This window comes from Euleptes europaea, chromosome 1 (assembly GCF_029931775.1).
Source record: "Euleptes europaea isolate rEulEur1 chromosome 1, rEulEur1.hap1, whole genome shotgun sequence".
Taxonomy (NCBI): Eukaryota; Metazoa; Chordata; class Lepidosauria; order Squamata; family Sphaerodactylidae; genus Euleptes; species Euleptes europaea.
In genome coordinates, this window is record NC_079312.1 from 61,157,619 (window position 1) to 61,180,069 (window position 22,451).

The 22,451-nt window shown below is 40.5% G+C and overlaps 1 protein-coding gene across 10 annotated transcripts in view; it reads left to right on the plus strand.

Moving 5' to 3' along the window:
* Positions 1-22,451, plus strand: part of ERC2 (ELKS/RAB6-interacting/CAST family member 2) — a 677,274-nt gene that overhangs the window by 440,341 nt on the left and 214,482 nt on the right. The window lies entirely within an intron of this gene.

Genomic DNA, 22,451 nt, shown 5'->3' on the forward strand with positions numbered 1-22,451 from the left:
ATATTAACCAGCTGACATTTCTTTTAGTTTATCTTTTTAGTTTATCTCTCCATGCTTTTCTGCCATGATGTTTCATGTGCCCGCAGTAACCTTTCTCTCTCAGTTTGCTAAGGCACTTCTGTCTTGCTTTGTCAGTTCTAAAGACCCAGCTTTTCAACAAAGCCATTTCCAAATCACCCTTACTCAATCTTTCCTGCACCTTACTGCCAAGTGACTCCCCTCCATTCCCAATCATATTTATTGTTCCGTAATCCCTCCCCCCTCCCTATTTTGTTCATTTAACATATATAAGCATCTTTTGACCAGCACCTAGTATGATATTTGTGCTAGAGCTAGTGCAGATGATCTGGGTTCAACTTCCTACACAGCCCATTTGGTAAACTTGGGCCAGTCACTGTTTGACAGACTAACCCACTCGGTTCAAAAGATAAAACAGTATAATTCCTGCTCTGAATTAGAAGTTGTTGCAAGGAAGTAATAAAGGATTGTTACACAATTATAATGAAGCCTTACTGTCTTCCACATATACCCACAAAACACAATTTTTGTAATGATACCACTAGGCCTCTTTTAGAGGAAGAAACAAAGCAAAGTGTGCCTGTCTTCAGTCTACAATGTCATGAAGATAAATAGTAGACAGAATGTCTGAAAACAAGTAGAGAGCAGACATCTACAAGACTATTTGCCCTTGAATGAGCTTTGTGAATCTTGAGTACTTTGCCAGCTGGCCAGTTCTCTCTCTTTTTGTATTGGGTTTTCCTCCCTTTGGATTAGTTTTGTTTTCATGCCATTTTTATCTTTACATAGTGTTCCTTAGATACCATGACAATGAATGGCTTGTGAATACACACAGGATTGGAGATTAAGGATAATATAAGGGTGCTGATATTTTACTGTCCTAACAGGAAAAATTTACACGCATGTAGTACTAGTTCATACTTCAAGGGGGGAAAGGGGCTAGATTAAAATCAGAATAAGCAATTTTGCTAGTTCAGATAATGTTTTGTGAAGTTCAACAGGCCAATCTAACTTGAAAAACAGTGAAATTCCTTTGGGGACACTTTGGGAATTAGCAACATACTGTAGAAGAAAATGTAAATAATGAAAGAGCAAAGAGCAAGGTCACAGAGAACCCAGTCTGTTAACAGAAGGCTCTTAATATGGAATGACTGCATCTCCATAAATTCTGTCAGCAGAAAAGTCATAATCTTTAAATTGTAGACCTGTGTTAGGCAATCTGGTTTGAGTGTTTTGCATACATTAAGTTGATTGTGGCCACATTCCTGAGAAATCTTATTTGGCAGTAAGTTGTATTAAAAGCAATGAGGCTTACTTCAAAGTCAGTGTGCTTAGGATCTGAGTAGCAGGGAAATAAAATTATGAGAGGATATATGAAAGTGATGAATTGGATTCATTTAATTAAAACCCAGTTGTAAGGTCTGTAGAGAAACTCAGTTTTGTCCAGAAAGGTAGCAACCAATATTAGAACATCTGCATTTCTAAGGCATTAGCAGTGTAGTTCTGTTCCTTCGAAGCTCAGATGAAAATCTGCATGCAGGCAATTGAGTATGATAGTGGCCTAGTGCTGGGCTGTTTCAGTTGTAATCAACCAGGACAATCCAATCAAAAGTTGCTGAGAGGAATCTGGAATGGTAAGTAGAGAGCCAGGTCATAGTTAGGTAAATGAAGAAAATATATTATTGAGCCCTGAGACTGAAGCAGAAACATGAGGAACAATTCAGTCCCAGAGCGGTGTATATGGAGGGCAGGATGCAAGATTCTGCGCAGGTGCAAACATACCAGGACCTAGGCATGAGAAACTGTGGTTGTTTTCCTTGATCCATGAACACATACACATGAAGCTGTCATTCACATCACCTACTTGCCTAATCTTTTTAACTGGAGATGGTGGGGATTGAACCTGAGGCCTTCTGCATGCCAAGCAGATGTTCTACCACTAAGCCACAGCCCATCTCCAAATTCCTATCTCCACTGTGCCACATGTCAGGACTAGGGCTGTGCATATTAGTAAATCCAAATTGAAAATAAACCTAAAATTAGCAGTTTCTGCAATATTTGGGCTTATTTTCAGCTGAATATCCAAACCTGGGAGTCTGCCCAAAGCCGAATAAGTGATTCCCGAAAAGCCAAATAGATATATAGATATTCGGCTTTTCAGGTTTTGTCTATTCACCTTTCTTCAGATGCATGGGAGAAGGAAGCTGCCTCCCATTTTTCTATCTTTTACTTGTTTTGTTAGGACCCCATAGTTGGGGCCCTTTTGAGGTAAGAGTTGTGTAATAGGAGCCAACTTGGTCAGACCAAACTATCCATCACCCTTCAGTGGATTAATCTGGTTAGCAGAAGGGGCATTTAAAAAACCGGGCTCACCCAGTCCTGTCCAGAGGGATATACCCTTCAAGTAAAAGCAACAGCTTCAACAGCTGCTGATCCGGCTTCTGAAGAAGACTTCACACTTGCATGGATGAGCAATCTCCTTCAGAAGAACCACCTTGGTCGTGACTTCGGCTGGCTCCCCCCACGAAAACCTGCTCCCAAACTGAAGGTCGCCCCGAGTAATGGCTTCGTTTCCTCACACCATGACTATCTCTTGAAATCAGATTTTTTGATGATTATAATAAAGGCCTGTTCACAGGGTGTCATTTGCCACCAGAAGAAATGTTTTTTGTCCCTTATTTTTCTTGCATTTAAGCTGTTGTCCTCAGTGTGGAAGCTAATTTGCATGGACATCATGCTATGTGCTCCAGATACAAATGGAGCCCCCAGACGTTGAGGCACCAGCCTGCCAATTGGGTCTTTCCACCAGTCCTCAGCAACACTGACCTTCTGAACTTGAAACCCGATGGTCAGTTCGGCTCACAAATGCCTGGAAGATGGGGGGCAACCCCTGTGCAGGCCCATAAAAGTGAACCCTCTCTCTGTCTTTAATGTCCATCTAAGGAGAGTCTCTTGCAGCTATACTGCAAATTTGGTGACTCTATCTCAAAACACACACACACACACCGAGCCTTGAAAATAAATTCCATAGACTATAATAAAAACAATTTTTTTCCAGGAAACCTGGAAATACCTTTACTTGTATGGATGTTTGGCTTATTCTGGGTTTACCCAAAAAAAATTGGGCCCAATAAACCTAAACCTGAAATTTACCAAAAACAATTTTTTTTGCACACCCCTATTCAGAACTAATATGGCAATCCCCCGACACATCCAGTGGAAGTAATGTTATCAACACATTGTACACATTGATTCCTGATTGCCTGAAATTACCCTTGTGAGTAATCCAAAAAGGAGAAGGTATCTCCAACCATAAAAAATGGCACTAAAGTGACAGAAGGTGGGGGAAACAATAGCTTCAAGCAGGATGGACACTGTGCTTATTCTCACAAAGCATTGTTCTGAGAAAAGCTTTATAAGAATAAGCACTGCTCTCCGTTGGTGTTTGGAGCCATTGTTTTCCCTGCCTGCTGCTCCACCAGTGCTATTTTTTCCTGCTTCATCCCAGCAAATTTCTGCTTGAACATCAAAATGACAGAATAATTGGATGTGTATCTTTTGCATAAAGTATTGGATTTACTGAGAAACTGGGAACAACTCAGTCCTCACTTGATTTCAATACTATTATATTTCCATATTCTTCTTGAATTATATATTTGTTAGTTCAGGAATGCAACATACCTTAAAAACATAATGTGAGTGTGGTGTAGTACAGCAACTTCCATCCTGTGAATCCTGACCCAAAAATGTGGATGGTCTTTTTAGGTGTGTCACCATGCCAAGAAATTTTGGACTTGTGGGTTACCATACGAAAAAGGTTTAGAACCACTGGTGTACTCGATAGAATGAACGTTTCTGTTAAGGGAAGTCCTTCCTAATTATTTAAAGTCTTCAGACTTTCTAATTCAGCTTAGTAGCTTGCTTTTGGAGTAAGGGAAATACAGAAATATTTTCAAAGATTGTACAGGATTTGCCAAAGGAAAACCCTGAACAGCATTCCAGGTTTTGGCAGCTGTGCTCAAAAACTCTTTAGGTCACTGTAGTGAAAAATGACCACCAATAAAATCTAGCCAGCTGGCTTGTCTCTCTACCCTTGCAACACTCTCTCAGCAGGTTCAGCTGGAAAGATCTGGGCTGGTAAATGCAATCACCTTTGAGGATAATAATATTAGGAATCTGATATTTTTACTTTATAGAATAGGCATCATTTTTGCTATAGATTTTTTAGAAACTGGTGCCAAGATGGAAACATTGTTCTTAATGCCAGTATTTCCTTTGCTTATATATGTGGCTGCCTGTGCGTCACAATAATTTTTTTTCATTGTAAAGCTGCATAACACCAACCCAACCGTCTTTACAAGGTATATGATTGCCCTGAAAGCACATTAGCCCCAGGCATTGAATATTACTGTCCATGAAAACAATCTTACAATTTGAACTTAGCACCACTCTGGTCCATTCAGTCCACTCTGATGCCCCAGAGTATCAAGTGCTAGCAATCCAAGGTTAGCACAGTAGCATGTTTATGACATAGTACCCATACTGGGCTCCAGTAACAGAATTGGAAAATGGAGCGGATGGAAGAAAGTGAAGGCAGTCTTCCCTTCTACCTCAAGCAGTTTCAAAAGGATACAATGCTAGAATATAACACTGCCTAACCTTTAAGATTGTTGTGCACCACAGACAGATATCAGCCATTACTCTTGTGCTCTGATGTTTATTATTGTTAACTAAATAGAATAATAAAATCATACAGTTGGAAGGGACCACCAAGGTCATCTAGTCCAAACCCCAGCACAATGTCAGGAAATTCACAACTACCCCCCACGCCCCCAATGACCCCTACTCCACGCCCATAAGATGTCCAAGATGCCCTCCCTCTCATAATCTGCTTAAGGTGAAATACTTGATGGTTATCCACAAAATGGCACATAAAGGCAGCGTAGTAGTGGTAGGATCCAAGAATATTTTGTTGTTATGCCAGGAACCTTCTTTTACTGATTTCAGTGCAAAACTTATGCAACCACTGGAGGGCCGTATAGTGGAGGTGCATTAGATTTTCAAAACTGTACAATTATAATACCTGAGTAGTTTAATCATCATAAAATAAGACAATTTGTTCCATCAGTTTGAAACTTGGCAAGAAGAATCTACCTGGAGAATGGGGTAATCTGGCCAAAAGTCATGAAAACCCGACATAAAATGGCTGAATTATAGCTGCTTTAAAACATGCCTTGATCTTGAAGCTGCTGAGAGTTTGTAGCTGCATGGAGTCTAAATTGTAAGCAAACACAAAGTGCCAATCTGTACAACATCTGTACAGATGCTCACACAGCATAGAAGTTAAGATGGCAGCCTTAATTTACAATTTCCCTGTTTTCTGGACCATGAACGAAATTGTACATGCCTTAATTCCCCCCCCCCCACTAAATTGAAGTGTTTTTCATTTTAGAATACTGTTAAGAATTATTTCTATATTGTCATCACAGCTTTATGGCATTATACATATATATAAACAAAAGGACAATCATGTCCCAAATAATTTACAATCTAAATTTCAACAGCAGAGGATACAACAAAGGAAGGGAGGAAATGGACAGACAGTTTAATGTGTACAGATGCAGTTTATCGGTGCTTAGCGGTACTTTCAAATGGGAACAAGGACACTTTCTGCTCAGTCTGGCTAGATTTAACCTTTCTATATGTTGGTATAGTTTTGTGCACTTCTAGCGAAAGATTTCTCCATTTTAATCTGTTCACTTTTTTACAAATAAAAGATTAAAATGGTATCAATTTACTTTCTTTTTTTCTGAGAAGGAAACAAGCTTTATGTATTTTTTTGGTGAGTTCATCTATTATCTCCAATTGCCCGATAACCATCAAGCTGTTTCTGCTTTAGGTAGCTGATTGGGAATACATTTTATTGCTCTTGAAACAAAGTATTTCAGTCTAAAGAATGTAATTGGTGTGATTTACTGCATTTTAAACATACAGACAAGAGACTCTGAGACATTGCACTTAGGAATTGTAGACAAAGAAGAACTCACTGAACCTGAGCATGAATTGTTTTCTTTTTGTTACTGAAGGAAAATATACTTTGTCTCTCTTTAAGTGCATTTCTGTTTTATAGTGTACAATAAAACCTAAAAGTGTCTATCATTCAGGTAATTGAAAAAGGAGTGTGCCTGAATGAACGGATGCTAAATTAACTACAGAATACAAGGCCAGTTCTAGGTTTTCAAGGGCCACAGGCAGCCTTATCCTGGGCCCCCTCCCCTCCTGCGCCCAACCCCAAGCACTCATGCTTCCTTCTCCCCCAACCACCTGCATGTCTCCCACGTGCTTGTGTGTCCTTCCCTTTCCTGCTCACGTCTTCCCAGGGGCACTGGACGTGGGCAGAGGGACTGTGGGTGGTGCAGCACTAGCAAGTGAGTGGGTAGAGGGTGCTGGCAGCAGTGGGCCCTGCCAGAAACCCTAAGCCCCCAGCTGCTGCCCCACCAGAGGGTATGCTGATGCCGGCTCTAACTGAGTACACAGTAAAGGACAAGGTTTTCTGTGAGAAATGCCCTGTTTTATTCCAAGTAAATTTCACCTATATATGTTTTGCAAGAGTGGCCCTTGCATCGAATTAAGATCTTCTATTTACACTTTCATCCTTGAAATATTTGAATGGAAACTACCATGTTTAGCAATTTGACCTTAATCTTAGATATCAGACTATCCTACTGGAACTCTTCCTCCTGTTGTGGAGAAGAAGGGAAAAAATGTTGACGGTGACTTTCTTTATTACATAATAGTAGGGATAATTCATAACATGATTGAATGGAAACAAAATAATTTTCAATCTAATCTGCTACTGGTTATCAAGAATCAAGTGTGATCAAGTATAATATTGTAGCACCTTTAAGATGGACAAATTTATTGTGGCATAAGTTGTTTGTTTGTAGCCAGAACCCATTTCATCAGATGCAGAAAGTGTTAAATTATTGGTTCCTTTTTTTTTTTTTTTAAAGGAGACTGCCTCATTACAGCTGTACCACTACGGGACGCTACCACAGTTTTAATAGATATAAGAGCAGAAAACTTGGGGAGTACTGTAATCCCCTGGATGCCAAGGAACCAGTTGTGTTAGCAGAGAGTGGGTTAGAGAACACAGCAGAGTCCATTCTAGAGAGCCCCAAAGAATGGCAGCTAGGGATGTGCACTTGGATATAACTGAGCTGAATATATATCTGATAAATACCTTATCTGTATTTTTTTGATAGATTCAGCTCTACGAATGGTATCCAGGATTGTCTGGGATACTGTTAAATGGGTCCTGAAAAATCCCAGAAATATTCAAGATTAACTGGGAGTATTGGGAGCAGCATTTGAAGTCTCCCGGGATTGCTTTTTTCTTTTTGTGGTTGATTCTTGGGTTTTACATTGCTTTACATTCTGGGGTACATTGTACCCATAGTATGCCATTGTGCATTGGTGTAGATTCTTGGGTTGTACAGGTGGATTCTCTAATTTTATGTTTGCTAGGTATATAGCAGCATTCCTATTTGGTTTGGCTTGGGCGATTCTCAGGCTGCTCATTGGTGTGGACTCTCACATTTTACATTTCAAAGAATTTTCCACCCCCCACCTCCGATAGGAATCAATGGAGAATGGCTGGGGACACCTCATTCAGGGCCCATCGAATTGAACCTCTTGCTCCAATTTGCTTTAAATTTGGGAGTTATTTAAAGGACAGGCACCAGCAGCTCTGCTGCATTTTTTGTGCCAATAGCTTTTTTTTTAATTGTCCCTCCAGCCCCCTGAAAAGATTCCCCATAGGGAATAATGGAGCTGAAAAATATTGGAATCCCGAAAAAACTCCAGTTCCAAACCCAAACCGGTATTTGAAACCCAGGAAATGGGAAATATTGATATTTTTCCACTCCATGATATCTAGAGCCAAAATATGATTTGTTTTTTTTTAAATGAACATCCCTAATGGCAGCAGCAGAGATGGAAAGGTGGCAGGTGGTGAGACAAACTACTGGCCAAGTCTGGCAATAGCAGGAAGATGGACTTCATGGCTACATTAGTAACTGGATTGAGAAGGCAGAAGGGAGTTGCAATGCCCACTGAACCGGCAGATTTTATAAAGTAATCTGCCCTTCTAGGGGCAGTTTCAACATTCCCCTCCCATTCTGCATGTTTACTAATAATCTACAGCCTCTCCCCAGAACAAACTAGGCTACAAGAGTATAAACAATAAATTCCATTTTGGGGCAAGCTTAATATATTATATTTTGAATATGTTCCCTGAAATTGTAGAACCTGACAGGAAGAATGTTAAAGTAGATCATGATTTGATATCCCAAGTTGAGAAAGAAATTAAGAACCTGAATCTGCATGGGGAGGATTCTTTCTTTCTTTCTTTCTTTCTTTCTTTCTTTCTTTCTTTCTTTCTTTCTTTCTTTCTTTCTTTCTTTCTTTCTTTCTTCCTTCCTTCCTTCCTTCCTTCCTTCCTTCCTTCCTTCCTTCCTTCCTTCCTTTGCAGGAAACAGGGATAGGTGATGATAGGGTTGCCAACCTCCAGGTGGAGCCTGATGTTTTCCTGGAATTAAAACTGTTCTGACTATAGAGATCAGTCCCTCTTCAGAAAATGGCAACTTTCAATGGTGGACTGTTTGACATCACATCCCTGCTGAGCTCCCTCCCCTCCCCAAAGTCTACCTTCCTCAAGCACTCTCCTCCCCCCCCCCCATCTCCAGGAATTTGCCAACCTGGAGTTGGCAATCCCAGGTGGTGAGCATAAGGAAGAACTCAAGAATGTTTATCAACTCTCAGCATTTCACCTGTGGCACACTGGCTTTCTGGATTTACACAAAGCCCTTCACAGAAAGGTCCAGATTGGCACATTCCTGGGGATTTTGTGGCTGACGCCTGGGAAGAGCAGGGTTTGGGGAGACCTCAGCAGGGTATAATGCCGTGGTGTCCATCCTCCAAAGTAACCATTTTCTCCAGGGTAATTGATCTCAGTAGTCTGGAGAACAGCTGTAATTCCAGGCAATCTCCCGGCTCCACCTGCAGGTTGGCAGCCTTCATACAACTAGGTTGCCTGAGTCCGTGTGACGATCCTGTTCTTACAGGGCAGCTTTAACTGCAATACAATCTCAGCCTGCACCATTTCAGCAGAAATAAAATCCAAAAGCATGGTGAGTGCAGCCAGGACTGCGTGGTGGATGAGGGACAGAAAATCCCCTGTGCCAGCATGAGGAGTGAGTTTGTATGTAAAGCTTTCAAAGGCTGCATTTAGGTCTGTGTGAAGGCGATTACCCGACAAAAATGAACAACATTTAAAAAAAGCCTCTCAGAGCAACATCAACTGGTCTTAGCATGTGATGTTTACTATAGCACATATAGACATAAGTGATTTGTATCCTTTGCTAGGCTAATGCTTAAAACTGAGATGATGATGGTGAAAGTATGCCATTGTGTCTTTTCAACAGAGAGATAGTGTTTCAATTTGTAAACATAATATGTTTAACTCTTACCCTCGCAAACTGTAGACTTTTAAAGGCATTAAGTCTGCCAAATTATAGCCACTTATTTTGGCTTGATCTATTTTCAGCTAAGAGCCACATAGAGAGGCTGCCAAACTTGTTTCTTTTCATTACCTGTTCTATGTCTGGCTTAAAGTTTAGATTTTAGAAAATGGAAAAAAGCTGTTTGTGAAATCACAGGGCTCTAGAGCTCTTAGTTTCCTCTTAGTATCAACGTTTATTTATTTAGTTTTGGGCCGGGTTTCAAACAGTCAAAATTGGAAACAGAGAAGGTGACTCCGAATACCATTTATCTGTATGTAAGCGAACATTCAATGTACATTTAATTTAAAAAATTGCCATTTCCTACGAGAGGGAGATATTTTTCACATTGTTAAAACATTTTTAGAGGTCACTAGGTGGTCATGTCACCAGCAGGGAGTTTTTGTTTGGCAGGCTGCATTAGCAGTTAGTAACAAATGCCTCCCAAGATTCTGTGTTCAAAAGGAATTGCTTTGCAAGTAACAAATGCTTACAACCTGAAAACCTGAAAGTATAAAAAATACCGACAAGGGGAAAATGTTTGGAAATGTAAAACAGTATCTTTAGTGGCCAAATTGGACTGTTTGGGGACTTGAAGATTACATGTCTGCTTTATACTTCAGTCCGGAGTTTACAGAAGCAATAATATCTTAACTACTGCACTTGGAAATCACTTCATTACTGGTTATTGGGCCAGTGACAATTTGTGCCTTGCTGCATATGTCTAGGTTTGGAATGTGATTTTTCTTACTATAATTATTACAAAGTTATATACTGCCTTTAACAAATTCTCCCCACTGTGTTTCATTTATATATATATATACACATACACACACACACACGAAATAGATAAAAGAAGAAACTCTTTGCGTGGTGTTCCTGCCTCCTTCTTTATAATGAAATGCCAGGACAAAGATTCTAGGAGCCAGTGGACTTCTGCTATATAATATCTAGTATGGAGAGGGTAGTGTCATAAATATGCTGAGATTTCTATATGCATGATTTGTATTGAACACATGTGGAATATTTCTGCAGGCCATTGATTTATAGGAAAGAATCCCAAGTATGTTGTTGAATTTTCTTTTAATGCAATTGTTGTAACATGTATTGGATCAATTTCATTGACTCCCATGGGAATAATTGATTTGAGAGTCATAACTTGAAGAAAGTGAGCAGAAGGTTTCTTGTTTCTATAAGAAATCATATGGGACATGTAAATTTCATTAAGTACATGAGAGGTTTTTTTGCTTCAAAATGCCTAAAGTTTTATTAATGTAAAAGAGAGGTGAAATTGAACATCAGTGTATATGACTCAAGAAGCATTTTTAAAAATGTATTTCATTTCAATAGAAGCATGTCTTGTTACTGAGCTTGCCAGTTTGTTTTCTGCTTTTTTTGTGAACAAGCAGTTTTGGAATGTGTAGTTTATTCTTCTTAGAAGATGGAAGGCAGTTTTTCAATTAATAGTGATGTAAAAAAGATGGAACTTTCTGTGATTGTTGACATATAAAGTGTATAAATAAATGTTTTAAGGACAGCCTGAAGAAATACATTATTTTACATATTCTCAAAGCATGATGTTTCTATGCACTGCTTTTATATTTTTATACATTTTGATACATGCAGAGAGAATGGCATTTTCTTCAGTACATCATTGAGCAGCATATTGGAGACCAAGATCAACATATCTAATTCTCAACATATCTAATGACCAAATCTGTGGATACTTAAATCCCAAGACTGGGGTCATGAACAGACAAGACAGATCTTTCTACAAACATAAAAAAGCCACAGGTTTGCAGAAAAATCTGAAATCTAAAAAAATACATAGGCAAGTTACCCCTGAAAATAATAGAAGCTCTGACTGTAGCTTTAAGAAACAAATGCTCTATCAGTGGCCATTGTTGAAGCTTTCTAGGCAATCACAATAGTATTGCCAGTCTTCAAGCCCTGGGTTCTGTCAGTAAAAGGGAGGGGGCAGAGCCCTTTCCAGGCCAGTTTTGGCCTTTAAGGGAGAACAGATTGGGGTCAGGACCACCAGCAACCATTGTGCTACCATCCAACTTTCATGACTAATCCAGGCCTTGGATACTTGCTACTGTTCAACAGCAGCTATTCTACAAAAGCCAGTGTTGTGTAGCGGTTAGAGTTTCAGACTAAGATATAGGAGACGCGCTCTCCCCACTTTGCCATAGAAGTTCACTTGGTGACCTTGGACCAGTCATACACGGTTAGGCTAACCTAACTCACATGGTTGTTGTGAGAATAAAATGGAGGAGAAGTAATGTTGTAAGCTGCTCTGGGTCCCCACTGTGGAAAAAGGCATGACATAAATTAAGTAAATAAATAATAAATATTGTTGAAGTTGGGGGGCAGATAAAAGTTAAGTTGGTTAATGGGTGGGAAGGAAAAAAGGAAGCAGGTAAAGGTGCAGACATGGGGGCTCCCAGTCGGAGGAAAAGAGATAATAGTGTGGGGAAGAGGATACAGGGAAAAGTGGGTAGTCCTTGTAGGCTACCCACCATGCAACTGGCCCTGGTCTAGCCCAGCAACTGGAACTGCACAGAATTTTCTCAGGGAAAGGGATGCCAGAGGGAAGGAAGGAGGAAAAGCAGTGGACAGGGAGAGGGGGAAGATAAAGGTCAGTTGACTGGTAGGTGGGAAGAAGAGAAGGAAGCAATTAAAAGGGGAGGCTATGGGGGCTTTCAGGGAAGGGAAAGTGGAAATAGTGGGAGAGGGGGAAATGAGATGCCTTCCACAAATACTTGCTGTCCCCTGCTTGTAACTAACTAATTGATGAATGGAATCTTTCTAAACTGAGTGAACTACCACCCCTTGGGTCACAGTGTTGGAAGATGCTTAAGATAACTTATTTGGATCATGGTTGTGAATTCTGGATGCTCAGATTGTGTGCCACACAAATCAGGTTTAAGAAAGGAATGCTTGGGTGGGAAGTTGGTGGTCTTCCTGATTCATATGCTGCTGATCTGCTGTAGTAATTCTAGCCACAGTGCAACTCTAAGAATCACACCCTTCTAAGTCCACTGATGGCAATATGTTGGATCCATTAGATTAAATTTTATGCTCACTCAAGGCACTTCTGTCAATGGAGCAAAATGTTCCTGCCTCTCCCCTCCCACTGCAGCCCAAGGACCCTCAGGAACAAGATGAGAGGCAAATTAGAGTTCTGCAGCAGGAAGAGGGAATTGGTGGAAATTCCTCACTACTTCCAATAACAAAAAAATTAGTCTTATTCCAGCCAAATGAGTTTAGAAGGACGTTAATTCTATTTAAAATTGCACTGTAAGTTACTGTTTCCAGGGCTTGGCCCAAAAGCGAAATATGCTCACATGTCCATTTCAGTTTTACAAGTTAAAGGAGATAATTATTGTTGAAATTAACAACCAGAATAGTAAGAGGTAGTAATGAATTTGTGCATGTTTTTCTCCTCTTTCCTTCACCTCCACCTTCCTTGTGTTATCTCCTTCCTATTATAAATTTGATTGTAAACGTCTTGGGGAGAAAAATGGCTTCTTGCTTACATTACCCTGTAAAGCACCATGTACAGTGATGGTACAAATATCAATAATGTTTCACCGGCATCAGTGGTGAGATTGTCAGAGGACCTTGTGAATGGATTGCATAATATTCTTGAACATATATTTATCTAAGCACAGGTCTAGATTAGAGTTGCAGCTGTATGAGAAAAGAAGCAGCAGAAGAGTTGGTTTTTATACGTCAACTTTCTCTACCACTTAAGGAAGAATCAAACCATTTTACAATCACCTTCCCCTCCCCACAACAGACACCCCATGAGGTAGGTGGGGTTGAGAGAGTGTGACTAGCCCAAGGTCACCCAGCTGGCTTCATGAGTAGGAGTGGGGAAACAAATCCAGTTCACCAGATTAGCATCTGCCGCTCATGTGGAGGAGTGGGGAATCAAACCCGGTTCTCCAGATTAGAGTCCACCGCTCCAAACCATGGCTCTTAACCACTACACCACGCTGACAGCCTATGCCCACTTTCTCCTCTTTTAATTTGGTTGGCTCTCTGACTTCCATAGGCACTGCTTTGCAAAGACTACAAAAATAATGCAGCTGGCAATGATGAAGAAATTATATTGACCATACAATTGAAATCATGGCACCTAGCCATTACTATTTTCTTGTCCCCTTTATCTTCAGATGGATTAGGATTCTCTTCATTTAGAAGAGACCTTAGGCAGATGATGAGAGGGAGGGCATCTTGGCCATCTTCTGGTCACTAGGTGTGTGTGGGGGGGAGGTAGTTGTGAATTTCCTGCATTGTGCAGGGGGTTGGACTTGATGGCCCTGGTGGTCCCTTCCAACTCTATGATTCTATTCTAAGATCCTAAGAAGGTTCTGTGAATTATAGGGTTAGTCATGTTGAGCATGACTAGCCCTATAATTACAAGCACCCAGGCATGAACCTGTTTGTTCCTTTTTAAAGCTTATTTATAGCTCACCTTTCTCATTAAGGCTCAAGGTGCATTACAGAGTACAAAAATAGAAAACAAATGTAATTATGTACTGTTGTGTTCTGTACCAACTGAGCTGACTTCATGGAAAGGCCTATTACAGTAGTCTAGCCTTAAGTTAACCACGACATAGATCCATGTGGCCAGAGCAGCTGAGTCAAGGTAGGGGGCAAACAGTGCATTCCTGAGCTTTTGGCATGTGGGGACAGTGGGGAGGAGGCGCCGCTGCGGTGCCTCCTAACCCATTTCCCCGGTGCCAAAAACTTTTTAAAAAGCCTTTTAAAGCCTTTTAAAATTTTAAACGGGGCTTTTTGACCCATAGAGAACAGCGAGGCTGTGCCTGCTAAAAAGCAGGTGCAGCACCGCTGTTCTCACCACTGGCATGCCAGACTGAAAGGGGACAGGGAGCTGCCTAAAGACAGTTCTTCCCCCTGGCACGCCCCTGGCAAGCCCCGGGATGCCTCCTGTAATGCCTGCGTGGGACTTTATGCCAGTGGGATGCCGGTGGAAGGCCCTGTTGGTGTCCCAGGATGGAGGGAGACTGGCATCCAGGCCTCCCTGCTGGCAGCTTAAGTAGCTTGGATGCCAGCATGGAGGGCCCCAATGCCAGTGCAGCCCCTTCCTGGCCACCTGAGGACTTTCATCCTCAGAAGTCAGGAATGCGCTGTAAATGATGCTAGTAGATCACTTTTTTTTTTTTTGCAGTTGCCATGGCTTGCTTCTTCATTAGGACGGCTGGGTGCAGTATAACTCCATGGCTGTTAACTGAACTAGAGAATGTCAGTTGGATGCCACTGAAATTGTGGAGGACAGTCGCCTTCAAGACCTCAGCCTTTACAACCAGCGTTACCTCTGTCTTATCAGAATTCTGAAGAAGTGAGCTGTGGCTCACGAAAGCTCATACCCTGCCAAAAAATATTTTTCAGTGGGTAGCCGTGTTAGTCTGTCTGCAGTAGTAGAAAAGGGCAAGAGTCCAGTAGCACCTTAAAGACTAACAAAAATATTTTCTGGTAGGGTATGAGTTTTCGTGAGCCACAGCTCACTTCTTCAGATACAGCTTAGAATGTGAATCCATCTGTCTTTAAGTAGAGGACAGTGAATTCAGACAAGCATTAGTATGTAAATGTTAACAGCATGTAAATGTGAATAGCAGGTGTTATGGGATTAGGTGTGGTATGCAGAAGAGTCTGTGATGTCCAGGGGAGAGATGGGTGTGGAGAAATCAGCATTGGTAATGAGCCATGAATGCAAGGTCTTTATTCAGCCCAGGTAAATGCATTGACTTTAGTTTGAATATCAACTGTAATTCAGCAGTTTTTGTTAGTCTTTAAGGTGCTACTGGACTCTTGCTCTTTTCTACTACTTATCAGAATTTAGTTTGAACTTGTTTATCTTTAGCCAGTTAGCCACAGCAATAAGGCACCAGTTCAAGCTCTCTATATAATCACCAGGTGATTTGACTAAAGAGATATAGAGCTGGATTTAATAAGCATATTGGAGTCAGCCTACTCCAAAACTGTGAGTTATTTCTCTTAAGCGGTTTACACAGAGATTGAATAGCATATGAAACCCCACAATGCAAGTCCCACTCTGGTGATAGTTGGTCTCCAAAGGCAACCCTCTGGGTCTTACCTGTAAGGAATAATTTAAGGCAGTCCAAGACATCTCTTAATCCCAACTACTTCTTCAGAGTACCCCAATAAAATGGGTCCACCCTATGAATATGCCTTATACCGAATGAGACCGTTGTTCCATCAAGGACTGTATTCCATACAGTCCATACTCAGACTGGCAGCAACTCTCCCAGATCTCAGGCAGAGGTTTTTCATATCATCTACTATCTGATCCTTTTAAATGGAGATGCTGGGGATTGAACCTGGGACCTTCTGCGGGCCAAGCAGATACTCTTATCACTGAGCCATGGTCCTTCCCTAAAGGCAACAGGGTGTGTAGAATGTAACAAGGGATGGATGCCACAAGCAGTCTCTGTGTATAGATCCAGCCTTGTGCTGTCCTTTCTTCCTAATGCCAGCACTTTTATTTCTAAGAGAAGCTAGAGTGAACGAGCCTGACAGCAGGCATTTCTGCTTGAAGCTGCCTATCCAGGTCAACCAATATGGCCTCAGTGTTAATCTGAGGCATGCAACCTTCCATGTGGTCTGCCTTACTTGAAACTTCTGCCTTGTTTTCTACATCTGAAAAATTCCACAGCTGAGGCCAGCATTCAGTATCAGTAGGGAGAGAGGATAAACCCTTTGTTTAACTCGTCTGAGCAATTCAAAGGAAGGTGATGAAATGACATTAGTTAAAGATGTAAAGAGTGGCTTTGCTTGTTTTTGTTTGATTTTATCCCACTTACTCTGCAAGGGCTTAACATGGCTTACATTAAAAGCATCACAGTAAAATAGTAACATTAAAACTGGTAGACGTTGGCATCACATAAGCAATGGCAAAAGAAATGTTTCCATTGTTTTCTAATTCTGTAATCCTAGTCCTATTGCATTATTTATTGGATGTTTTATGCTGTTTGATTGAATTATTTTTCATATTTTATAATCTGCCTTGAGTTTCAGTGAGAAAGGTTGGCTATAAATTAGGCAGAGAGAGAGAGAGAGAGAGAAAGAAAGAGAGAAAGAAAAAGAAAGAAAGAAAGAAAGAAAGAAAGAAAGAGGTTATCAGAACTGTAACAACACTTTTAAAAAGTAACATGCTTATTGTAGCATAAGGTTTTGACTTCTTCAGATGCACGAAGTGTAATACAGTGAACTGAATTCTGACAGCACCAGACTAAAACTGCAACCTCTTTGGAGCTATATGTATCCTCTTGCTAAAATAGCAAGAACCACCCAATCCCAAGAATAAATACCGTGAGTGACCCCAGTACAACCTATTGACAAAGACCAACTGGACATTGTTTATGAAACCACAGTCACAATAAATGCACTAAAATCTGCAAGAAATACCAGTATATTCTGCATTCTTGGGACTTCTATCACATAGACTAGTTCTGCCCCATATTAGTTTGATGGGGTTTAAATACGGTTTCCTTTGTTCTTGAAATGTATTTCTTATTTTTTTATTGGATTTATATCTTTTTCTATTATGTGGATTCACAGCAAAATACAGCAGCTTTTCCAAATGCAAAATTGTATATATGTGGAAAGGGGGTGTGTGTGACCATATGGAAGTTGGAGAAAAGAGTTGTTCCCTAGACTAGAATTATTTCATTAAATAACTGTTTCCAGTTGACCTCATGAAACTCCTTTTCAGCATAAAAGCAAAACCATACCATGGGGAACTTTGAGTATTGATGGATACTGCAATTGAAGAAATTTTAATATTTTGCAGAATTACCCAAATTATTAAGTTAATATAGTTTTAACCATGTATTTTAATTTAAAGCCACCTGTGAAAACCCTTTCTATTCAGTGAAAGTGACCTATATTTTTCACCCAGTGCAGGTATTATCATATTTATCAAACAGTGCAGTTTGATTTAACTAAACTATATTAAACTTCAGGCCTACGGTGTGGTTATGGCTCAAAGATGGGGTTGGTTTTGGACAATTTTTTGAGGGATACCAAACTTAAATATGAACATCTAGTTATTTTAGCAAGCCTTTTTCATCCTTTTTGTATTATAATTTTATCAGGAAAACAGGGGTCATTCACAATTTGATCTGTTTGTTGATGTGAGTTATATAGTCATTGCTTTGGTATTACAGACAATTGTTATAAGGTTGACATACCTAGAAAAAGTGGATTTCATGTATATTGAGTCTGAATGAAGAATATGTAGGTTTTGGATACATAGCATTTGATAGGACAAGCGTCTGCAAATAGCTTATCACATAACATTGGAAACAGCCCATCACTCTATAAGCACTGTTCCTGTCAACACTATTTCCTTTGGATTATTGTATTGATATTGAAGACAGACTAGGCTGTTTCTGATCACCTGTTCACAGCCTATATTCATTTGTTCCAAGTAAACATATGTCTATATTCTCCCTAGGATTTCATTTCTTATAGAAACAGCATTATGCTGTTTGCTCTCAGCAATACTGCTCCTCCTAGTGATTGCACATCCCAGAATGGAAGGTATCACTTGCATGAGGCAGTAGGCCACCCATAATGGTACATTTGAAAACATTGGCCATAGCAACTAGTTTTCATGTCTGTCAGAATCTTGTCCAGATGGTGTTTTCAGTTCAGTATGGTAAATACTACTTGGAAATCTAATTTTGGTGGCAATGATTGAATCCAAACTTGGCCAAAACTTTTAATAGTGGTGTTATTTTTGTTACTGCAACCAGGCTAAATGTATGACATCAGTCACATAAGATCTTCTCTTGATATTCTAATATACAATGAACTCCCCCCCAAAAAAACACACACACCAAAAATACCTTAATTTTTCAAATTCATCCTGCCCAAAATTTGGGATTGGATCTGTACTACATTTTCCACTAATGGAAGGGGAGGGGTAATTTCTACCAATTTCCTCTTCCTGATACAGACCTCCAGTTTGTGCCCCGTGTTGTTCAGGAGGGTCCTCTCTCCACCAGGAGCAATATTTTTGGGAGATCCTTGGTTTGCAACAGGAAAGGGGAGGCAGGAGATTTCTTTCCTGGACAGAAAGTTCCTTGTGTGAGTGGAAAATTAGTCTGGATCCAACCGTTCAGTTTCAGCTACCAAAAGTATAATTTTTAATATGTGCTTGAAATTATGAATGTGATCCTTTTTATCACTCATACACAAAGTAACTGTGGGATAAGGAACTGACATTTGCCAGCTCAGATGTTTCTTTGCATTAGTGGCCTCTGTTTGCTGCTCTATATTGCTGGTGTTAGGGCAGTTTTTGCCTTATGATGGTATGGGTAAAAAGATTGGGCATGCAGACATTTTAACTGAAGTTTCATTATGTCTCATTAGCCTTACACAATGTCCAAAAGAACACCAGTTACAATAAAACAACAACAACACCCTGTCATTTTGTGCTCACCATACGTAACAAAAGATGCTAATCAGTAGGACTAGTGTACCATGTTGGTGTGGCTTTTTGTGATGGGTAACATTTAGGGAGATCCGTTTTCTTAGGCTTGTTTTATTTTATTATTGACTCCATTTATATGCTTCCTTTCTTCCGTCATGGAACTCAAGATGGCTTACATGGAAATCCTAGGAGGTCTCCCATCCAGCCACTAACCAGACCCAGACCTGCTTAGCTTCAGTGTGTGTGCTATATCATGGGACCCTTCAGCCATACCCTCTTTTGTCTGTTTCAGAGCACCAGTATAATCACTCTCCTATTTTGTGATCAGTGCACCCACTTTTCCAAAGTCTTTACATCTGCCTTTTGTAAACGCTGGTTTCTTAGTCTGTAACAAATTTGGAAACCATTTACCCACCAAAGAAGATCAATGAACGAGTTGCCTGACTCAAATTTGAATCATATGACAAGCATGCTCCTGGAAATGCCTGCAGCCACTCCTTTAACAAGGAAGTCATAATTAGTCAACATGAATCTGGTATCTGACTTCTTTTCATGCCCATCTTTAAAGTACTAATTAAGGAAATATTTGTGTGCTGTTGTCTGAAATCCTCCTCTCCTTGATTCTTGAAATAACCTGGATCTGTTCCATATTTTCCTCACCTCTTAGCAATGCTGTCTCTTCAGTGTTGTTGCATTTTGATACTATTCAGCTCTTTTAGGGCTGTTATCCTGAGGTTAGGAAGGTATTTCATCATTCCATACAGTGATCTTGCTTTCATTAATTTTAATAGCACTTATCACAGCACAGCTTCACTCTGGGAGGGGGGAGTGGATTAAAATTCAGGTATTTGGTTTTATGTGCTTTAAAATTAGTTTCTTTAGATGATTGGATATTTTGCTTACTATTTCTTTAAATGCTTTGGCCATCCAATATGGCTTTAGGCAAGCCCTTTGGGATCTTGGACCACTTTCTTTCAAACTTTAGACTGTTATGCAAATCTGCTTTTGAAAGTCCCTACAGTTTCAAAAGTGCTTTGAGAATCTCAAGTCTAAAGACCCCTTAGGCATGTGGAAGTAGTTGCATGGTTCTTTAGATCTAAGTCATTTAAAAGTATGTGTGTGGTTTTCCAGTCATCCCATTAGTGAAGTATTTGAGAATTTGAAAAAACAAAAATTTCCAAAAATGAGAATACATAAATAATTTGTTTTGGCCTATTGATGACCTATTGCTATGTTAATGCCAAAGCTTCCATTTACTGGATGTGGGTTGTAACTGCAACCTGTTTGGAATCAGTCATTTGCAAAATTATTTGTGTATGAGAACAGAGGCAAGATGGCACCAAGGTAGGAGTGGTTGGTTTTTCCTCCTCCTCTGAGATTTCCCCCCCAACTTTAGTTGTTATTAGTTTTTAGTGGGTACATAAGGGGGGCGGATAGTCTAGAGACTGCTCCAGTGTTGCAACAAGGAACTTTAAATAATTTTATATCCATGGGAGCGACTTTTAAAATTTGCCTTTGCTAGCACCCTGCCGCCACCACCGCTGCTGACTTACCGTGGTTGTGGCATCCTGCCTGGCTGGGGACCTGCTTGAGACCCACTTTGAGACCTACTTGAGACCACTCAGCGACCAGTATTGGGGCTATGCTGGCAAGAGCAATCACGGAGGCCGCCAACCGGGTGAGAGATGGAATTTGGTGCCCACCGCTCACGTTGGACCTTTCTATCTTCCAACCGCCACCTTGGAGCGCTGTCCGGCAAGGTGCCTGGGTGAGACAGGGGCTGGACTGGGCCTTCTACCCCCATAGAAGTCTGGGAGGGGTTACAGGCACGGAGCCATCTCTAGGCAGCTTCCTAACCCCCCTTCAGGCTGGGAATTCCCCCTTTGCCCTTACTTCCATTTACACCACCTTTTTTAGGTGGTGTTGCCCCGTGGAACGCAATGGAGCAGTTCCACAGGGCTTAAAAGTAAGGGCAGACTCCCAGTTTCAGTGGGGGGGGGCCTGAATCCTCCTTTGGAGGTGCTGCCGCTGCGCTGCCTTCAGCCACCAGTGCAGCCCCTTCCCTCAGGAATGGGCTGCCCATCTGAATTTAAGAGCTTCTTAAAAAGTTATATTTCCTATTTGGTTAACCCGAACCCTTGCAGACCAAACCCCATTCTCTTATAACTTCGGTTCACCTAAGTTACAGAGGCATGCAAACAAACTGGCATAAAATCAATTATTTAAATAAATGTGCTGTCTTCCCCACTCTGGACTCCTCCTAGAAGCTTCAAGTTATTCTGGGCTACATCTGGGGGTGACCCAGATGTAGCCCAGTATCAGCAACTGCATCAGCAAATGTAACCGTAATGGGAAGACCTCACAAACCTGTCCCCATGTGGAGACCACTGGTGTCATTTATGCAGACTCAGCCTTACCTATGGGATTCTAAAGACAACCCCCTCCCCCAGTTTTTGTGGTCTATTCAGACACTGGGGAAAGTGGGGGAAAATAAAAACATGAAATAGTATGAAACTGTCTTGGGTTACACACTGGGGATTATATATACTGAGTGTCACTCTGAAGAGCAGTCCAATGGGTAGGACCAAGATATGATTGTAAAATCAATCGTGATACAATTTGGTGATCCATCCCTGGTATTAAGCCGCCATATTCTGGGAGATGAAGAAATGTCTTTGCCGTGTTAGAATAGCATGACACTTTGATGTTGACTTATTTGTAAACATTTTCATTAGAAAAAAAAGTAGTAATTTCTTCAAGTCGTGTAGTTTTGTAGAGCTTAAAAACATTGGTAGAAAAATATGCTCAAGGGATCAAACCACTCTTTTTACAAACTGCTTTTATCTTTGTCCTTTATAAACACAAAGAGCAATGCTGAAAGACAAGTAGCCTGACAGTGACAGATCACCTATAGTTTTGTTCATCCTGTTTGGCTTAGCTGGGCAAAGCTGTGTTCCACAAAAACAAAACCTTTGTATGCTTATGTCATTGGATTCGCCCTGAAGTATTTGTTACATTTTTCCCATTGCAGGTTGTAGGCAAAGGCAGTTGGTATTTCTGCATAAAAGAAAATGGCTATTTATATAGAGGAAAGTCAAGATTTTAAATAAACACAAATAATAGCCATTCAAATTCCTTTTAGAAAATGGTTGTAATTGAATTTTGCATTTACCACTTCCTAGGCTGCTTCATTATTGCTACAATTTTCTTTTTAACCAGTGTGGTCTTATCTGAACTGATGACTGCCTAAAGCAGGGTTATTTATTTAAAATATCTATATTCTGCCTTTTCACAGTGCCCAAGGCAGGTTCCAAAATATAAACACATACAATTAAAAACACAATTAAACACGTGAATTAAAATGCATCAAGTTGAAACTG